This window comes from Megalobrama amblycephala, linkage group LG22, assembly GCF_018812025.1.
Source record: "Megalobrama amblycephala isolate DHTTF-2021 linkage group LG22, ASM1881202v1, whole genome shotgun sequence".
Classification (NCBI taxonomy): Eukaryota; Metazoa; Chordata; class Actinopteri; order Cypriniformes; family Xenocyprididae; genus Megalobrama; species Megalobrama amblycephala.
The window spans coordinates 32,788,938-32,809,466 of NC_063065.1; the positions used below are offsets into that span (position 1 = coordinate 32,788,938).

General features: G+C 39.0%; 1 long non-coding RNA gene across 2 annotated transcripts in view; it reads right to left on the minus strand.

Moving 5' to 3' along the window:
* Nucleotides 1-7,343: 7,343 nt before the first annotated feature.
* The window catches only part of LOC125258432, a 57,154-nt gene continuing 43,968 nt past the window's right edge, over nt 7,344-20,529 (minus strand). For both annotated transcript variants that reach the window (XR_007182616.1, XR_007182617.1), the window contains exon 3: nt 7,344-7,403. This is a non-coding gene — a long non-coding RNA (uncharacterized LOC125258432). The remainder of the gene's footprint in view (nt 7,404-20,529) is intronic.

Genomic DNA, 20,529 nt, shown 5'->3' on the forward strand with positions numbered 1-20,529 from the left:
TGTCAGACAAAGAAGACATGCAAAACATGCAGTGATGGGGGGCCTCCAGGAACGTGGTTCCTAACCCACTGTTCTGCAGGTTAAATGATGATTCAGGTTTCATTAGGTTAAATAATGATTCATAGTATTTCTTTAAATAACTGATTATGCGCATGTACTGTAAGAAGTGTAACCAGTCCATCTCAACCTTCTCCGAGCGGGATTCGAACCAGCGTCTCCGGCATGGGAGGCGGGCACACTAACAAGGACGCTAAAGAATGCAGCCTCTAGCATCATTTGCTAACGCGCCTCTTGAGGCCAGGGGTGTGAGGTTTACTCACACAGCTCTTACTGGCCTATATTACACTCACCCCCCTAAACCTTACTCCCATCCTGGTTCACGGCATGTAACCGGTCCTACTCGACCTGCTCCAAGTGGGATTCGGACCAAGCGTCTCTGGCATGGGAGGCGGGAGTACTAACAACGACGCTAATAACCGCAAACTTGTAACACACCTCTTGAGGCCAGGGGAGTGAGGTTTACACACACAGCTCTTACTGGCCTATGTTACACTCACCCCCCTAAACCTTACTCCTATCCGGGTCACGGCACCAAATGTAACTGGTCCTACTTGACCCGCTCCGAACAGGGATTCAAACCAGCGTCTCCGGCATGAGAGGCGGGTGCGCTAACAAGAACGCTAAAGACTCCAGCCTGTAGCACACCTCTTGAGGCCAGGGGAGTGAGGTTTACACACACACAGCTCTTACTGGCCTATATTACACTCACCCCCCTGAACCTCACTCCCATCTGGGACATAGCACCAAATGTAAACAGCCCTACTCAAACCGTTCCAAAAGGGGGTTCAAACCGGCGTGTCCAGCATGGGAGGCAGGCATGCTAACAAGGTTGCTAAAGACCGCAGCCTCTTAATGCTAGGGCATTGAGAGGTTTACACGCACTTCTCTTACTAGCCTATGTTACACTCACCCCCCTAAACCTCACTCCCATCTGGGTCACGGCACCAAATGTAACCGGTCCTACTCGACCCGCTCCAAACGAGATTCGAACCAGCGTGTCCAGCATGGGAGGTGGGCATGCTAACAAGGTCGCTAAAGACCGCAGCCTTCTTAATGCTAGGGCATTGAGGTTTACACGCACTTCTCTTACTAGCCTATGTTACATTCACCCCCTAAACCTCACTCCCATCCGGGTCACGGCACCAAATGTAGCCGGTCCTACTCGACCCGCTCCAAACGGGATTCGAACCGGCGTGTCCAGCATGGGAGGCGGGCATGCTAACAAGGATGCTAAAGACTGCAGCCTGTAGCACACCTTTTGAGGCCAGGGGAGTGAGGTTTACACACACAGCTCTTACTGGCCTATATTACACTCACCCCCCGAACCTCACTCCAATCTGGGTCACGGCACCAAATGTAAACGGCCCTACTCAACCCCTTCCAAACGGGATTTGAACCAGCGTGTCCAGCATGGGAGGTGGGCATGCTAACAAGGACGCTAAAGACCGAAGCCTCTTAATGCTAGGGCATTGAGGTTTACACGCACTTCTCTTACTAGCCTATGTTACACTCACCACCACTAAAGCCGCGGTCACACTAGACTTTGAACGTGCAAAATTTCTTCGGATGCTGTAATGGTCTACAGCGTCTTTTTTATAAACATGAATTCAACATATAACTTAAAGTAATACATTCAAAATGTAAAAATATAGAACCTACTCGACTGCAAAAATATCATTCTTTTAATTCAGCCAAGAGGTCATGTCATGACGAATCGATCTTCAACTGGTTGCACGTCTTCACGTGATGCGAATTCGCAGGTCAGAGTTCACCAAACTTGAACTTTGGAATGCAGCAATATGCAAAATATTTCCGGTTTGATGCATTCACATGCATTTGAATGGAAGTCAATGGAACGAAAAGTGCAGTGTGACCGCACCTTAAACCTCACTTCCATCCGGGTCACGGCACCAAACGTAACCGGTTCTACTCAAACTGCTCGAAGCAGAATTTCGAACCGGCGTCCCGGCATGGAAAGCAGGCACAATAACAAGGACACTAAAGATTGTAGCCTCTAGCATCAGTCGCTAGTCCAGGGGAGCAAGGTTTACATGCACAGTTCTTACTGGCCTACATTACAGAAGCACCTTCTTTACCTCTCAGCTTTTCTCTCTGTCTGTCTAAAGATCAAGAGGTCTTACTGGGGCCTTGCTCCTGTCAGTGGTAGACATTGAGTGCAGAGATTACTCAAGTGTAGTCGACTGTGGTGGTTTTCTGCACTGCTGTGCACTTACCTTCAGGACATTCTATAAGTAACTTCACATAAGCTGAGGTTAAGAGGGCTCTCGGAGCATGTGTCATCCCCGATCCCATTCACAACAAGCCATTTGAAGAGCATTTGAACAATGTTTATAGCACAGAGTACATTTTATGGTTCTGGTTCTAAAACCAGAGGAGGTTAATATGCAATAAATGCCTAAACAGTAATAAAAAATAAATGTTTAGCAACAAACAATGCAGGACAAGTTTTATATTTTAAAAATAATCCACTCTCAGAAAAAAAATGGTACAAAAGCTGTCACTGAGACGGTACCTTTTAAAATGGTTCTAATATGTACATTTTTGGTACCAATATGTACCTTTGAGGTACTGATATGGACGCATTAGGTAAAAAGATATACTTTTTGAAAGGGTACTGCCCCAGTGACAGTGACTTTTTCTTTCTTTTTTTTCTGAGAGTGTATTACATGAAGGGTAATGACTTGCTTTACTATTTACACAACTGCATGTAAATTCTGTTTTTGAATCTAGTTCATTTGGGGAAGATGAGGTAAATAAACATTGATAAATATAGAGGTACATTTTGAATTTTATGAGCCATTTATATCGTGATGACAGCATTTCAGGAACTGAGAAGTCTGGTAATTTAGAGTAAGTACATTAAAGTGCCATCATTTGAATAATGTCGCATTTTCATTTACATTTCATGCAGCACTACAAAATTTGACCGATATATTCACGATTTAGTTTCATCATCAGGCTGATATGATCAAAATGAATGCAAGAGATTCATATTGACTATGATTGCTTTTTCAATAAGTGGAACAGTAGCATAACACATTATAGCTGTTTGAATTGTTTATGACATAAGAAACTTTCTTTAAAAAGTTATTTTCCCCTGAATTAGCTCACCAATGGGACCAAAATAAAGCTATATATTACGTTGCCAGCGCAGACATGATGAGCCATATCAATAGCGTGCAGTTTTGCCTATGAATATATGATTCTGGAGCGTGACACTTTCTTTGTCCTTTCATTTTTTGGGAAATGAATCCGAGCCGTCCGTCTTTATACAACCTCGGAGAATCTTGTCATACAGAGCTGTGCGCTGACTGATTTTTGGAAAATGTATGTACCTCTAATTTATCATCCTCTGCCACAGGCGTTCCATTCCCAGACCGGGAGAATTTCAAAAGCCGTCGAACAAAAAGAGGACTACGAGAACTTTGTCCACTCAGTCAATCAGAAGGACACCCCGCTGTGTCCAAATGCAGGGATGTTGTTTTCTCTGAAGCCTTCAAACAAGTGTCTTTCCCTTTACCCGTGTAAATAAACTCTCTCACTGTTTGCTTGTGTCATTACTGGAGTTGATATTTTGCCTGTGGCCCAGATCAGTGTGGGACACAAAGTGAGCTTCAAAGTGAGGGGTAAAACTGAGATAGTGTGTGCAGCTGCTCAGTGTGTGTGTGTGTGTGTGTGGGGGTGAGGGTGTCGGGGTCTGTTTGAGGAACAGACAGCGCTCAGCTGCCCAGCTTAATAAAGCTACAGGGGAACGGGGGGTTTAAACCGAGAGACAAACGCAGACACACTATATCAAAGCTATAGATGCTCCCTAATAAAATGAAATGTTGCCCATCCTGCTCGTATTTATCTCGTTCACTGCAGCCTTCGTGTAATTCTAACACTCATCATGTATCACGTCACTTTCTCCTTACTTTAGCACACCACAAACTCATAAACACAAGTATCTCCAGGGTATCGTTGTCCATCCCCTTTGTGGGGATATGGGATAGCATTTCAAGGAAAAAATGATTTTCTGTAATACCACTGTTGACCTCTAGAGTGCGTTTGAGAGCAGCATATTGTCTAAAGGGCCTTTACACATATTCCCATGTGGGGGGAAAAAAATAAGAAAGAAAAAAAAAAAATAATAAAGAATTTACAAATAAAGAAAAAAAATAATAGATTTTTTTTTTAAACTTTACTTTGAACCAGACTATTTTTATTTATTAGTTTTATTATTATTAGGTTTTTTTTTTTGTTTTGGTTTTTGGAAGAAAATATAGGGTGTTCTGGATTGTTGTTAGGTGGTTACTTACTGGCCCATTTAAATCTACGGAATGGATTATCAATCAATCAATCAATCAATCATTCAATCAATCAATCAATCAATCAATCAATCAATCAATCAATCAATCAATCAATCTATCTATCTATCTATCTATCTATCTATCTATCTATCTATCTATCTATCTATCTATCTATCTATCTATCTATCTATCTATCTATCTCTCTATCTATCGTTTCATCTTACGGCATGCACAAATTGTAAGTCAGATCATTTAAAAAGTAATAGTCCATCTCTCCTCAATAAGTTGCACAATTAGAGCAGCATGCGACTTACAAGATTAAGATAAAAAAAAAAAAAAAAACCCTTATCAAGTATTACACTTTCTCCTAACTCTCCAGATCAAATTTATATCTCTTTTAACACGGCAGACAAACCAAAGTAGTAGTTTTTGCAGAAAGCCTGAATCGTTCCTCAACGCAGCGTTCCAGCGCAGTGTAAGTCACAGCGATGTGGGAGAAGATGTATTGCAGGTTAATGCTCTGAGTTAGATTGATTTGGCAAAGGGCATTACTTGTCTGTTCTAATCACATTAGCCGGCCATTACTCATGTGTCCATTAATTCATTACTTCATTTGTCTCCATGAATATTTAACAATGTCTTGACATCTTTATGGACTGCTTGTTCTGCCGAGCGATTAAAAAGAGCACTGTCCCTCAATAGCCACATGCTCGCTATCAAGTGATAATTCGCCTCTTGAATTTATGGATGGGTAAAGTAATGTGGGTCTGACAGCTGATTTTTGGTAATTCAGCCTAAATCCAACAACCAAATTTCACTCAAAAATGTGTTTTACCAATTTTCCCATGGTTAAAAGAGCACTGAAAGGAATAATCTCGCATTTTCTTTGAACTGGCGATAGGATGAGAAGGTGAGGATATAGCACTGTCTTTGTCTGACACATTTGATTGGTTCCAACACCATCTACTTTGCAAAAATAATCAGACCGCTGCCTCCACAACCATCATCTTGACTTGAGAATACAGAGGAAACTTGCTAGCTAACTAGCACCTGACAACCACAAAGCCATAAACACAACACTGAGGCCATATTTGCATGATACCATCAGCCATGCTATTTGTAGAAAGTAGACTTTGACACCTGACGTTCCTGTTCTTTCTTGCATGGTTTCATGGAATTGATTCAGTATTCAGATTCTACCACATTTTACAGCACATCCTTAGACATCCAAGACTTCCTTGGTAAACCAGAAAGATCATGCTGGTGAACAGCAAGTCTATGGTGGAGCAGCACCAAACCAACATGAATTCAGTCCAGATTAAACTGACCTTCTTTAGCCAAGACTGCTTGACAATTTTCCTAAAACGAGTCTCCACTGCAGCTGAATGACCTTGGAGCTATAAAATAACTCAAAATCAGAAGTCAGAAGCCTTCAGAGGTGCAATTTTGGCCAATTGAGCCCTCGGAACACCTCTGGCGCACACGAACGGGACTTCAAATGACAACCTAGACTGGAGCAGGCCTGGTGACTTGGATTAGAACGGCCGGCTCTAATGACCAGTGCTTTGCTCGCTATCCGGTGTCCTTCACAATGCCGAGGCCTTTCAGAACCGGAGATGGTAGTCAGGGTGACCTACGTACCTGCTGTGTTTTTTTGAAACCCAGACATTTTTCAGCGGGGACTACGCCCCCTCTCCCCATTTTCAAATAGCCCCCCCGAAGATTATCTTGAGTTCATATCACCAATTCAAATTGCTGGATAATCAGCATCAGATCAAATAGCATTCACTCCCTTTCCTCGTTTCCTCACTGCATCATCTCAAATGGGTTCCTTGTCGATCACAATGAAATGGCCTTTTATTGTGTCTTTATTCTTCACAGTCATTATCTCTCTTCATATTCCTTTTTCCAAGAAAATATGCAATTTGCTAACATAAAGAACATGCATGTATGAGTGTGTGCGTCCTCTTTTGCTGTATTGATGAAACGCACTATCACAGTCAGGACGCCAGAGTTTTTTTCTCTTTGTCTGGCTGCTTTGATGAGAACGTTTGTACAAGGCCTTTGATATCAGCACACTTTTAAATGGATTTTTTGTGCCCTAAAATACGCACACAATCTGGCTGAATTAGAAGGAAATTAGACAATGTTTAATGGAGTTTTCTTCATCATAGCAATACACCAAACACAGCTTTGATAGATTATATACAACTGTACTGTACACTGAAAATACACAGTTTGCAGTACATATTAAAAGTATCATCTGCGCTTTCAATATAGTTGAGTTTTTGGACATAACATCATTTGAAATGAATGACAATGAAGTCGCAAAAATGCTGCAGGAACGATGCATTTTTGTAGGCCAGAGCCTGGAAACAAAGTTAACATTTAGCACTTCAGGTTCCATCTTCCTGAAGTCAATGGATTTTGTTTTATGTGTTTTTGGTTAAATGCCTGAAATAAGGTCTGTGGTTAGCAAAATATATTTCCATGTTTTATTCTACGGTATGAAGTACATCTGTAAAACCACCTAGTGATTTTTTTAAAGCTTTACTTGTCTTGTAAAAGGCTTGCTAACAAGTGGCTAAATGGTACTACAGAGGATGTCATTAAACGTCATCAGCTGAGCAGGTAAACTCATCTACGCTAGTCTACTGCTTTTACAGACTTATTGTGTTTATGATCGCACTCCTGCAAACTATTCCAACTCAAAATTTCAGGTTAAAAATAAATTAAAAAAAAAGAATGAAAGAGGTGTCGGAAGCTTAGTGATGGTAACGCTTAAGTCATGTGAAAGTGTAGTTTGTTTATAGCCTACGTTTTAACTTTTAACTTCTAGAGTATTTTGTATTTAGGCTTCAAAATTTAAGCCAATGGAGAAATCCTTCTGCTTATTCTTATAAAGTGCCAGTGAACCATCAAATCTAAAATACTAGACCAGTTATCAGTTAGCAAATCAGATGGAGCAGTTACCTTGGGATGGTCTACAACAGTGGTTTTCAAAGTGAGGTCCACAAGGGGATGCTTGGGGATCTGCAAAAAAAAAAAAAAAAAAAAAAAAAAAAAAAAAAGTTTTACAAACATTTGTGGCTGTATATTTTTAACAGTGATTTATAACTCATTTCCAGAATTGTTTATTATTACTGTTTTATTTTGCTTCCTAAAGGCTGGTCAGAAATCACGATTAATCATGATTAGTGACAAAAAATAAAAATAAAAATTAATAAAAAATAAATAAATAAAGACAAATAATTCTAATATAAGTGGTTAACTTCATAAATTAAATGTATGTTTATCCATAAGATTCATTTTTAGTTGAAAAAAAAAAAAAAAATCAATTTAAACAAATTTAAATGATCAATTTATCACAGTTAAATGATATTTTAATAAAGGGGTCCCTCTCATTAAGATTTCATCATATTTTGGGGTCACCTCTGATCTAGGACATGACCATTTTTAAAAACAGAGTTTCCTTCCTTTTTAAAAAAAAAATCACGTCCACACTGCCAAGAGCATGCCAAAGCCACAGGTGGCGATATAACCCTAACGGTAAAGCCATGACAGCCTGGAAGCCTGGTTCCGGTTCCGGTTCCGAACATCACAAGCCAAAATCTCCTTGTCTACACAACAACACAGTAACCGGAGTTTCAAAAAAATCTTCATCCTGGCATTTCAGTGACTGGATGCTATGTTTGTGTGTGGATAAATTGCCAAACCACATAGAAAAAGCTGTGTTTTTGAAAATACCCATGTTCATGTGGACATTACATTAGAGGAAAGAAATGCATACAGGTGTGGAATGACATGAGGATAAGTAAATGATGACAGAATTTTCATTTTTGAGTCAGCTACCTCTTAAATCCATTCTGCCATTCTTTAATTTGTTACTGTAATTATGATCACATTTTCAATCCAGTCGCACATTCCAGAAGCTCCAATGATGACTTAGTGAGTAGTCAAGACTGTTCTGTCTGGAATGGTCTGCTCAGCACATTTGAAACATGTTTTGCATTCCGCTGGGCCTTTTGAAATTGAGCCAATGAGATGGAAAGCCTTGTTGCAGAGCATGTTTCAGGCAATGAACAGCCATCCCCACTGCAGGATGTTTTCAAACTGATGACTCTGTCAGAGAAAGAGGGTCAAGTTTGGGTCATGAATCAGAGACCCCCAAAAGACAGATGGGCTTTTTTAAGATGGTCATTTATATATATGTATATATTTGCATTCCTTGAAGTAAATTCATTGACTACCAAAGAAATGTCATAGATATTTGTCATCTGAGACATGGACATGGATGTATTTATGCAAAAACAGTGAACTAAATTTAATAGTCCACCACCTTTAAGATCAAAGACACATGGTTCACTTTCACTGTCTCACCCCTTTGACGTCACAAACATAACTTTCACACATTGGCCTGGTCTACATATGTTCCGACACATTCGGTTGCAGCTCAAGCATTTCTCTTTCAAAGGCAGGAGCCAATGAAGCGGGGCATTTGTGTGTGGGGGGGCAGCAGTTCAGACCGCACCCTCCCGGACGTTATGGTGTTATTTTAACATAGGGAGCTGCAATTGCGTGGAACAAGCCTGCTTTTTTCCAGCAGGTCAAACTGAGGACAGCACCCACTGCAGACATCCTATCCCTGGCCAGCCTTCAGAGGTGGCCCTGGTCTGAGACCTGTTTGAAGTTCCACCTGCTGAGAGAACTTCACTCAAGAAACATTGGTGGACTCCTCAAGGACAGGGAGTTCAGGAGCCAGGGGCCGCTGTGTGTTAAAGTCAACAAGACAGAATCAGGGAATTCTTTGTGCTTAGGAGTTTTTTTTTTTTTAATTTTTTTTTTTATGTGTGTGTGTTTTTGAAGCTGACCTTTGGCAGGTCAACACTGCAGCATCACATTCAGGACAGTGTCTCTAGCGAGAGCAACTCGTTTTCTACCATTTGTTTCCCCTTACTTTTCCAGTGAACTGCTTTGGCTTCCTGTGAACATTTATGAGTCAGTGAGTTCACAGCTTAAACTGTCAATCCTGTTACCTTAAGAATCTGTATTGCCATCCCTGTTACCTTAAGAATCTATCTTGTCAACCCTGCTTCCTTAAGAATCTATCTTGTCAATCCTGTTACCTAGAGAATCTATCTTGTCAACCCTGCTTCCTTGAGAATCTATCTTGTAAACCCTGTTACCTTAAGAATCTATATTGTCATCCCTGTTACCTTAGGAATCTAGCTTGTCAACCCGGCTTCCTTAAGAATCTATCTTGTCAATCCTGTTACCTTAATAATCTATATTGTCATCCCTGTTACCTTAGGAATCTAGCTTGTCAACCCTGCTTCCTTAAGAATCTATCTTGTCAATCCTGTTACCTTAATAATCTATATTGTCATCCCTGTTACCTTAGGAATCTCGCTTGTCAACCCTGCTTCCTTAAAGGTGTTTTTTTGAAGCTTTGATTGTGTTTATAGTGTGCAATATAACATGTGTTCATGTTTTGCGTGTAAAAAAAAACAGTATTTTTCACATAATTTACTTATCTGTATACCGCTGTTTCCACTGTCATAAAAACGGGCTGATGACTTCCTTGTTCTATGAAATCCCTCCTTCAGAAATACGTAACGAGTTCTGATTGTGCCAGCGGTTCCTGTGTTGTGATTCGACAGCAGCTTAGCGCATCTTGCCCGGAAAGGTCACGCCTCTTACCATAACGTGGAGATGCATACGCTCAGTGTTATTGTAAACATGTGCTGCACATAGTTTTACATGTGGATTATAATTTTCGGGAACCGAGTTAAACATAAATTGTAACCATTGATCTCTAAGTACAGCGTCCCTGGGAAGGCCAAACAAAGGTGATTGGACTGCGGGATGAAAATAACAGCGTTTCGACGACATGGCGACAAACACACTCTACAAACGCAACTCTTGCTCTTCTCCGTGGGAGCGCAACAAGACCACGCCCCCTTTTTATGTATTCCTGTGGGCGAAGGTTTTAGTGACGTCATTAAAGAAGGAAGTAGAGGGATGTAGTCCAAACTGGCCGTTTGATGTAGGCAACTTCTGTTAAATAAAATATCTCGCTTGGCATTGAACTTTGAGCTTTAAAATTTTACAGATTTTATTTATACTCTAACAACAACATTACACACTAACTAAAGTTTGAAACATGGGATCATGAAGAACAGGACCTTTAAGAATATATCTTGTCAATCCTGTTACCTTAAGAATCTATATTGTCATCCCTGTTTTCTTAGGAATCTAGCTTGTCAACACTGCTTCCTTGAGAATCTATCTTGTCAATCCTGTTACCTTAAGAATCTATCTTGTAAACCCTGTTACCTTAAGAATCTATATTGTCATCCCTGTTACCTTAGGAATCTAGCTTGTCAACCCTGCTTCCTTAAGAATCTATCTTGTCAACCCTGCTTCCTTAAGAATCTATCTTGTCAACCCTGTTACCTTAAGAATCTATATTGTCATCCCTGTTACCTTAGGAATCTACCTTGTCAACCCTGTTACCTTAACAATCTATCTTTTCAACCCTGTTACCTTAAGAATCGATTACTGAAAACTTGTTTCATGATCTTAAAAACAAGTATTATAATGGATAACTGAACTGTACTGTAAAACTGTTAACCCTGTTACCTGAACACATTTGTTGCAGTGTTAGCTATAACAGATAATGTGTGTTAAGCCTCAGGGAGGTGTTTATTTTAAATAAAATTAGCATGAAACATACATGAAAAAAGTGTCCAGTATTGTAAGAAAACTGAAAGGTGGAATGCTGTCCTTGCTTTATCTTGTACTGAGTAATACTTACTGTAGGGTTAGAGTTTGGTTTAAGTTGCTTGCAATTATGCATAATTTACTGTTATTACTATACTAAGTATCTGTGACATTTACAGGACACTGTAAAATAAAGTGTTACTTAACTAATAACTATTTATTGAAACATTTTAATTTCAGTATATCAATTCATATTAAAATCTCTTTATAATAACTTGTAGAGTCATGACAAGGCTGGTATTGCCTATATTAACTGTAAAACTGTCAAGCCTGTTGCACTGCCAACCCTGTTACCTTTCTGAATACCGTTATATATGAACTCAACTAATTAATTTAGCTTGAGATAATCAAGACAATAAATCAAACTCTTAAACTCCTAGAAAAAACAAACAAACATTATTTGTAAAATTTTTAATTTGATCTTGCTAAATAAAATAAAGAAATAATCCTTTTCAAAATGGAAAGTGCATCCGTATATATTCCAAGAGCAATAACATGTTTGGTATGATTGGTCTGACTGCGCTGTGCTTTATTTCCTGTTTCCTGTTTAGAAGGAGTCATCTATCAAATTCAAACAGACAACGGAATTTGGCCCCATGCTGAATCCCTGAGAAGAGGAAGCCATCGCTCATGGACAAACACACAGTAACATTCATTCAACATGTGTGTTAAAATGTAACGTATCTGTGTGTGTGTGTAAGTATGTTCTTGGCTGAGGTATTCATTTTCTCTCATTCTCTTTGATGGCATGGACTGGACTTCCAGCCCCCCTGTTATGCGGTCTCCCCTGGTGGGGTCAACTCAAGCAGGCCACAAAAGTCTCTTAGTCTCAACGTCTTTCTCGCTCATGGTGCTCTGGGCGAGTACGGGCTTGTACCACTGCCAGCCCGAGGTCCTGTCTCTTTTCTCTTTAGCGTGCGCTTGTGTCTTGACTCTAATGGCTCTCTTAGCACGCAGGAACCGTTGAGGTGGAACATGTTTAGCCCCTTGCTGTTCTCAGGTTGGACGAAGACAGGACACTCTCTTTTAGGACCCCCCCTGAGTTTAGCAGGCCACTGCAGTGCCTGAGGTAAATCTATCTGGTCCCTGTTATCCATCTCTCTCATCTGGCCCTGTTTATCCATGTGACACTGTACTAGGGCCGGCTGTGTATGTGTTTACGGCTTTGCCCGTGTTTCCTCTTGGTACTGGGAGCCAAACACATAAGGGCATTGCTTTAACACCTCAGTGCAGCACTACAGGCAAATTGAACCATCTGCCTTTGTTTTCTTTATTTTTATATTTTAGCAACCATATCAAGCAGGCAAATGTTGATGTTATGGAAAAAAGAATGAAGTGAAATGCTGAATGCTGTCCATTAAGCCTGTGATGAGATGAGATGTAGTAGTAATGGAGAGGTTTTCCCTCTCTCGAGTGCTACTCACGGGAGATGTGAGGTGAATACATGTGAAATGCGGTGGCTGCGAGCGAACGCGAGGGAAACGGGGGTAATGAACATTGCCATGGGCAGTTAGGTCAAGATGTGAGGGAAACGATGTCAATTAAGGTGGGCAGAATGACTTTTAAACAATCTAATTTGCAGCCTGGACAAGTGGAGGGAAAATTCGAAGCTTGTGAAGCATGTCAAAAGAAGAACGGTCATTTGGAGGGAAAAGTCAAATACTAGTGACTTGTTTATGGAAATGCAGAGTAGTGTGGAAATCAACTTACAGAGGATGTTAAAATGTTGCTGTACACTGCAATTTTATGCAGATTTTAATGCTCTTTTATGTTCCAAAGCAACCACAGTTTTCTTTCTAGTTTTCTTTTGTAGAAAGCAAAACAGACTTAATTTACCTCCATTTACCCATGAACCATAATTTGCTACTTGCTAGTCAGTGATAGATATTGAGGTCTGTAATATCTGGATGATGCTACCTGTTAGCATTCCCATTCATCTCAAAGACAGTTGCTTGGCAGGTTCCGCTGGAACATGATTATAAGAATCAGAATCAGAAGCCGGAATTCATGAAATTCTTCTTAAGAAAGAAGTTAAGACATTCATTAAGACAAATTCTAAGAAGTTCATAAGAATGTACCTAAGTGCAATTCATGGATAATTCTTAAAGGTCCCGTTCTTCGTGATCCCATGTTTCAAACTTTAGTTAGTGTGTAATGTTGTTGTTAGAGTATAAATAAAATCTGTAAAATTTTAAAGCTCAAAGTTCAATGCCAAGCGAGATATTTTATTTAACAGAAGTCGCCTACATCGAACGGCCAGTTTGGACTACATCCCTCTACTTCCTTCTTTAATGACGTCACTAAAACAGTTTTTTGACTAACCTCCGCCCACAGGAATACACAAGAGTTGCGTTTGTAGAGTGTGTTTGTCGCCATGTCGTCGAAACGCTGTTATTTTCATCCCGCAGTCCAATCACCGGGTCTGATTCCGGCTCAAATTGATAGGGTAAAATTAAAGACATGTTTACAATAACACTGAGCGCGTGCATCTCCACGTTATGGTAAGAGGCGTGACCTTTCCGGGCAAGATGCGCTAAACTGCTGTCGAATCACAACACAGGAACCGCTGGCACAATCAGAACTCGTTACGTATTTCTGAAGGAGGGACTTCATAGAACAAGGAAGTCATCAGCCCGTTTTTATGACAGTGGAAACAGCGGTATACAGATAAGTAAATTATGTGAAAAATACTGTGTTTTTTTACACGCGAAACATGAACACATGTTATATTGCACACTATAAACACAATCAAAGCTTCAAAAAACCACGAAAAACGGGACCTTTAAAGGATTAGTTCACTTCAGAATTAAAATTTTCTGATAATTTACTCACCCCAAGTCATCCAAGATGTTCAAGTCTTTCTTCCTTCAGTCGAAAAGAAATAAAGGTTTTGAGGAAAACATTCCAGGATTTTTCTCCATATAGTGGGCTTCACTGGGGTTCAACGGGATGAAGGTCCAAATTGCAATTTCAGTACAGCTTCAAACGGCTCTACACGATCCAGACAAGCAGTGCAAAATGAGCATTTGTGGTTAAAAAGTATATACAGTTTTATTTATTTTTAGAAAATGGAGGAAAACATTCCAGGATTTTTCTTCGTATAGTGGTTGAAGGTCCAAATTGCAGTTTCAGTGCAGCTTCAAAGGGCTCTAGATGGGGAATAAGGGTCTTATCTAGTGAAACAATTGGTCATTTTCTAAAAATAAATAAAATTCTATATACTTTTTAACCACAAATGCTCGTCTGGATCGTTTAGAGCTGTTTGAAGCTGTACTGAAACTGCAATTTGGACCTTCAACCCCTTGAACCCCACTGAAGTCCATGCAGAAAAATCCTGGAATGTTTTCCTCAAAAACAAAGAAAGACGTAAACATCTTGGATGACATGGGGGTGAGTAAATTATTATGAAATTTTAATTCAGAAGTGAACTAATTCTTTAAAGACCCCCTGTGGTGAAAATCAAGTTTTGAACGTTGTTATATGTCTATGTGGTGTTTTTGAAGTTTTTTGAAGTCTTGCCAGTCTCTGGAAAGAACTGCCATGCAATCATATAACACCAAACAAGTTTCTTCTCAAGAAAATTCTTGAGCGCTTCTTTATAGGGATAGCTCACCAAAACTTGAAATTCCACAATTTAAGAAATGTCTTTAAGAAAAAAAGACAATAACATTCTTAAGAAATGTTTTTGGAAGTACAATATATTCTTAACATTAGGAAATAAGAATAAAACAGTAGTTATGAAGAACTTGGTTCTTAAGAGTGTTCTGTGAATCTGGCTTCATTCTATAGAGCAATGTATTGGACAAAAACTTGGTCACTCCCATGAGTGCATGATGATGTCATCAATAATTCAGGTCCATTTTTCTAGAATAGAATGATTAATAATTTTTAATGTGAATATCCAAAAGCCACTTTGGTCTATTATAGCCCCTGGAATATAAGCTAACACAACTGGAATAAAAAAACAAAACAAAACTCAGTTCTGTTTTCTGTCTGTTTAGAAAATAGTGATTTTATGTTGAATTTTTCACTGACCTATTCACGTACAAACAGTATTTATAGCTGTAGCCTCATTTGCTGTAACTGGATACATCTGTCAAACTTTTGAAGTATAAGTATATTGCTATTCAGTTCTAGCTCCTCAGTGCCAATGAATAATTTTCCAAAAGGTCATAATTATTTGTGGTCACGCTGCTTTTCACAAAACAGATGGAGACAATCTGAGTCAACATTTTTCAATTAGAAAAAGGAACACAAACAAACAACGGGGGAAGACATATATACACACATATTCATACAATGTGCAAACACATTCTTTTATGCATGCAAGGCTAGGATAGCATAAATAATAATCATATTCCTTTTGCCTATTAAATGCTATTATTAGCTGAAGGAACTCACAATTCTGAGAAAAAATAAGTCAAAAGTGTGAACAGAAGGCCAAAATGTTGAGAAAAAGATCTGGATTAAATGCTAACATATCCTAAGTACAAACATGCTTGTGTCACAACACAAGGCAGTTTTTAAGCGAGTATATACAGTTAAAACACACTAATACACCTCATATTCCATCATGCAGCACTTCCCCAGCCCCCCACATGCCATGTATGCCATGAACATATGGTAAAATGCTGCAGTCATCCTGCATATGGTCACCCGTGAGATTCATGCACTCTTTGCCTTTCTCTGCAAGTCTGGTGCAAAGTAAAACCAGCAAAAAATAAACAGTCAAAAAAGAACAACCTTTCATACAATAACAGAAGCCATGTCAGCCATTTTGAGTGACAAATCAGCATGGTGCATGGCACAGGTTTTCCGAACGGTGGAGGAAGGATCTGACAGCCGCTTGAAGACGTCCTCAAGAGAACGGCTTCCTCTCTCGCTCCCCGACTCGTAGGGGTGCTGGGCTGCCATGGCCCCTCACAAAGGGAGAAGACGTTATGTTCTGTTCCAGTCCTCTGTCAGAGCTCAGAGTGCTGATTTAGACATAACGAACGGAGACACAGATGCTGGAGTCAAGCTCTTCCTGTGTATGACAGAAGGAGGAGCAGAACGCCAAGCAGCCCGGCCGGAGCTGACGCTGGGCGATACTCAGACCTGCCCACGATCTGCTAGCACTGGCATGAGCATGAGCACACAACACGGATTGCATGTTTTTGAAAAAAAAACTATAGGCCACATGAAACTGTGTGTTACACAACCAGTTATTATTATTGTTGTCCACATTTTAGAATAATAGTAAAGTCATCAAAAAGACGAAATACGCAAATTAATGTCTGGGGGAAAAAAACGGACAAGTTATATATAATGTATTTATAATTTTATATGTACACTACCATTCCAAAGCTTGGGGTCAGTAATATATTTTGTCTTAAAGAAATTAGTTACAAATTAACTCAAATGCAACTTTTTTTAACACTGATAATAATAAGAAATTGCATGATTATGTTAATTTATGACTACAGTTTTCAACTAAAAACTTTTTGTGTTTTGGCCGTTCATTGACATGACAACTGCCTTTTGGGGGCCTGAAAATGCTAACTTTTGAAAACGGGTTTCCAAGTTCAAATTTTTGTAAACAATACCATTAATGTCTCGGTGTAAACTACAAAAACGCAAATTTGTGAAAACAGTGACGTCTTGCACATGCATATTACATGTTCAGTCTATAGGCATGTAGTTTCTTTACAAAGTGGCATCGCCAACTACTGGCCTGGAATGCATATTACAGAATGTTTTATTATTTTCGTGGATCTGTGTAAATGGGAATGTGACAATAAGGGTGGGGCTGAGAGCCGTGGGAACGGAGCCAGACCAGTGGTGTGAGTGTTAATGAGCATCACCTGCGTACCACATACTGGGCTCGAGTCCCACGGAAGAGCTCTGGATGGAAAAAAGGAGGAGTGACGACAGTGGAAGATGAGAGATAACCAAGCCTGGACTTGATGTTGCCATTTTGTTTTAGTTTACCGTCATCGGTAACACTTTATTTTAGGGTATTTTAACTAGTTGCTTATTTGCATGCATATTACTAGAATATTATTTATTAGTACTTATTAAACACATTTTAATGCCTTATTCTGAATTACCTTATTCTACATTCTTAATCCTACCCAATACCTAAACTTAACAACCACCTTACTAACTATTAATAAGCAGTAAATTAGGAGTTTATTGATGGAAAAGTCGTAGTTAATACATGTTCCCTATACTAAAGTGTTACCCATCCGTCGTTTGCGGGTCCCAACTCCTCTTTCCCTCAACATGAACATTGTTACAGGGGATCATTTTGACAACACTGTCATATATATATATATATATATATATATATATATATATATATATATATATATATATATATATATATATATATATATATATATATAAAAAATGCAAAGAAATACTTTTCCATTTTTAGTACATCATTGTCATGTAAATGTACCTATAGTTTATGTGTATAGTTCCTATTCCCATTGTTCCCATTAGTTAGTTTTTTAGTTTATATGGTTACTAACTGATTGTTTAATTATGTTCACCTATTATTCATCTATTTTACTTTGCATCTAGTATTTATACTCCCTATTTTAAGTTGCTCTTCTCCTGCAATCTGCTAGTTTTGCAAATAAAGACTATATATTGTGCTGGTATACCATGTTCGTCTTTGTGCATGTTTGCAACACAAATCAGCATATTAGAATGATTTCTGAAGAATCATGTGACACTGAAGACTGGAGAATGATGCTGAAAATTCAGGTTTGATCACAGGAATAAATGACAGTTTAAAATATAATCAAATAGAAAATAGCTATTTTAAATTGTAGTAATATATAACAACTTTACAGTTTTCACTTTAGTTTTTATTACTCTATTACTATTTGACATTATATTAATATACCAAATTAAGTTTCACGACTTCATGTGCCCATATAATCTTAGCGTAAGTGGTAAATAGATTTGGCTTGCTGTCTGTTATAGAGGGGCTCGGAAAGGATATTCTACTCGAGCTCCGATTGCCCCCCTATAACAGGCAAAAATAGTACAAAAAGGAGGAGAAGGGGAGAAGGAGGGATGCCGAAAGAACTAACAACAGGAAGAGGTAAGATGCTGGTTTTATACCTTGGTATTAATTGGAAGATTAGATGGGCGTAGTCCTCCCGAAATTACGTTTATTAACTTCACTTAAACAAGATTTTTTTTTTTAAGATCTTGACAAACATAAATTGTGTTGTATCAAATTATAAAAACATGATATTACTTTGGTTTCATGTCCAACCATATTCATATATGTCAATGTGAATGATTGATTTTGATTTTTTTGAAGTGTTTGAATGGTCTTACGTCGTGCTATCTATCAGATCTAACTGAGTATCAGTCTTAAAAAACGTTGAGATTCACTAGTTAAAGGCTAATAAAGTCAAGTCAAGTCACCTTATTTATATAGTGCTTTTTACAATGCAGATTGTAAATGTCAAAGCAGCTTTACAGTAACTGGTATATAATTTTGGCTGCACAGCAGCTCTTAAAGAGAATAGTGTTATTGTCCAGCTTAAGTAAATTCAGTAGTGATTCATTCTGTTGTAAGGATCAATAGTTATTAATTTAGTTTATCTATATCAGCACTGGAGTAAAACAGTGATGTCATCATCCAGCTCAGTTCAGCTGTCAATGCAGGCAGATCAAAACACTGTTGAATATCAAATGTCAAGTGTCCCCAACTAAGCAAGCCAAAGGCGACGGTGGCAAGGAACCCAAACTCCAATAGGTGACATCAGGTGGCAAACAGGTGTTAAAATGGAGAAGAAAAAAAAAATACCTTGGGAGAAACCAGGCTCAGTCAGGGGGCCAGTTCTCCTCTGGCCAAAACAAAGAGGGATTTGTGCATTTGCTGCTTCCAAACTCTGTAATTGCCTGCCTTGTTATACAGTATCAGAGCCGCTACTACCATTTATGAGTTTAAAATCAAAATTGCGACTTTTTATCACATCACAACTCTGACTTTTTTTCTCAGAATTGCGAGATTTAAATTCGCAATTGCATTTTATGAAGTCAGAATTGAGGGATATAATCTCGCAATTCTGAGGAAAAAACATCAGTCTTTTCCCCTCACAATTGGACATTATAGCATCCAATTGCGAGTTTATATCTCACAATTCTGACCTTATAACCCACCATTATTTATTTATTTATTTTTATTTTTTTATGGCGGAAACAAGCTTCCATACAAAACAGCCACAGACATGCACGGAAAGACTTACACACAACACACTGGGCCAGTATGTTCCATCTCAGATTAATTGATTAAAGCAGCTCAGAAACATTATTGAAACATTTACAAACCCATGATGACTCAATCTTGAGTGTGGTTACTCACTGCTGCTCTAGCTGGTATCAAAACTGCACTGAGAAACGCTGCGAATGGTACTTCAGAAACAACTCTAACAAGCCTCCCCCAGAAGACTCTTATTTAACTGCTAAATTGACCTGAATGTCATCTGGTGTCTCGGAGGGAATCACTCTCCATTTCTGAACGCTGCACACATGCTTGTAGCTGCTCTGCTCTTCACAACATCTGCGGCTGATGCAGCGGAGCAAGTTTAGCTCCACCACCCAGCGAGAGGCGCACATACCCCATCAGTAAATCTAAAGGCTTACCACCATCAGAAAGACAAGTTACCTACAGTCAGGCCAACTGTGTGTGTTTGTGTGAGAATGTTACAGCCAAAGAATGTACCACTCAAATCTCAACACAATCCAAAAAGTAATTGAAATATCACATCAACACAACAATTATGATCTGTAAGATGGGAATGTGTCACAAATAAGTTTGTTGTTCAGTTCAGCGCGGCAACATTTGGCAGTCAAGGACTACAGAACGGAGAAGGCCAATGGCTTTTTTTGTGCAAAAATCCAACTGATCTGAATGAAAAGCTTAATCTGATAATAATAATAATAATAATAATAATAACAACAATAACAATAAATATAGCTGCAAGCAGCAATTAAGGGGCCAATCACAACAGAAGCAAACAAGGAAGCTAGCAGCAGACCAACAATGTCATAATGGATTATGATAGCAAAGATCAAGACACTGCATGTCAATTTTGAAGTCAATCAGACCAACAGTATTGTAGTTAGAGCCAATTTCATGTTTTGTTCAATTATAGTGCCACCGAGTGGCACAGTCCCACTGCTTTTTTTGTGTGTCCTCAGAGTGCCCCATACATAAGCATGTCAAATTTGGTGAACATATCTAATTTTGTTTAGGAGTTATAGACATTTATATGTATGAACACATAAATTACCTACACCTGACTTTGATTGCTTTTTTTTACCACTCACTATCAAAAATTGCGTTGACATTTGGCCATTAGTGCTT